This window comes from Chrysochloris asiatica, unplaced genomic scaffold (assembly GCF_000296735.1).
Source record: "Chrysochloris asiatica unplaced genomic scaffold, ChrAsi1.0 scaffold00072, whole genome shotgun sequence".
NCBI lineage: Eukaryota > Metazoa > Chordata > Mammalia > Afrosoricida > Chrysochloridae > Chrysochloris > Chrysochloris asiatica.
This window is the reverse complement of record NW_006408590.1, coordinates 10,120,098-10,121,527: the sequence shown is the minus strand read 5'-3', so window position 1 is coordinate 10,121,527 and position 1,430 is coordinate 10,120,098. Positions and strand designations below refer to the sequence as shown.

The 1,430-nt window shown below is 48.7% G+C and overlaps 1 pseudogene; it reads left to right on the top strand.

Annotated features, from left to right (window-relative positions):
* The first annotated feature begins 430 nt into the window (after positions 1-430).
* LOC102819631 lies at positions 431-943 on the top strand (annotated as a pseudogene).
* The last annotated feature ends 487 nt before the right edge of the window (positions 944-1,430 follow it).

The window sequence follows — 1,430 nt, the reverse complement described above, 5'->3', positions numbered from 1 at the left end:
AGCTTTTTAAGAAAGCACCATCATACATTGGTTGCACCATTTTACAGTTCTACCCGGAGTGTAAGAGGGTCCCAGCCTCTCCATGCTCTCACCAGCATTTGTTTTCTGTTTTTTTGAACGTTGCTATGAATACTGGTGTAAGACGGTATCGCCAGTATTCATAGCAAAGTTAAAAACAACAGAATAGGATATCTTGAGTTCTGCTGTGGTACGGTAGGATAAGTGCTTAACCACAGGACGGTTTGAACTACAAGGTCGGCGGTTCAAACCCACCACTCACTCTTTGAAAACCCTATACTAGGTCACTATGAGTCAGAACTGACTTGAAGACATTTAACAACAAAATGTTATTTAAGGCCCCAGCACGTCCTGTCGGGCCGGAAGTGAAGGTGCGGGTTTTGCCGCGGGCTCTGAGCGGCCCCCACACCGGATGGCGGCAGTAGTTCTAGAGGGAGACACCATGGGTCCAGAACGTATCTTCTCTAATCGGAGTGAGGCACTGGGGCCTCACTGGGCCCCCACAGAAGGCACTGGAGATTGGAGCAGTGAAGAACCCGAGGAAGAGTAGGAGGAAGCTGGGGCAGGCCCAGCTGGCTACTCTTACCAACCCCTAAACCAAGATCCTGAACAGGAGGAAGTAGTGTTGGCACCCGTGGGGGATGGAGAAGATGTAGTTGTCGGTATCCAGGAGTGGATCCAGGCCCTGGGACTGCATTTGCCAGACCCTCCATTAGAAAGTGAAGATGAAGAGGATGAAGGAGCTACAGCACTGGGCGACCACAACTCAATTCTGATGGACCCAGAACACTGAAGAGCTGGTAAAAAGGACAATGGCTGGAACAATCCTGCCTGCGGGCAGGGGTTCCTGATCTCAACTGCTCAGTGGGACGATGTGGTACAGAAGGCCCTCCAAGCCTGGCAGATACCCCCAGCCTGGAAGTGATAGTGCTGAGAGCTGCCTTCTTACCCAGCATTCCAGGCTAGAACCAGCACAGGACTGAACACATCCCTGGTTTTAATGTCCATCTTCCCCCATCTCCCTTTCCACATCAAGGCAAATCAGACTTCTTCTCAGACCTACTTTATTCAGTTCTGTACATATGGGGCCATTGGGCCAAGCCCAACCCGCCTAAGCATGTATCACTCTGTCACTCTGTGGAGAATAAAGCACCCTATTTAAACAGCCAAAAAAAAAAAAAAGAAGAAGATATTTCACTTAGTTTTGATTTGCATTTCTCCAATGACTGTGTGTAGCACTGTGGGGTTAATGTAATGTGCTGGACTGCAAAGTTGGTTTGAACTGCAAGGTTGGTGGTTCAAGCTCACCAGCCACTCCTTGGAAATCATGTACAGGGTCCCTATGGGTCAAAACCCACTTAATGACACTTACCAACAACAGGAATGACTAATGATTCATATACGTTTGTTGG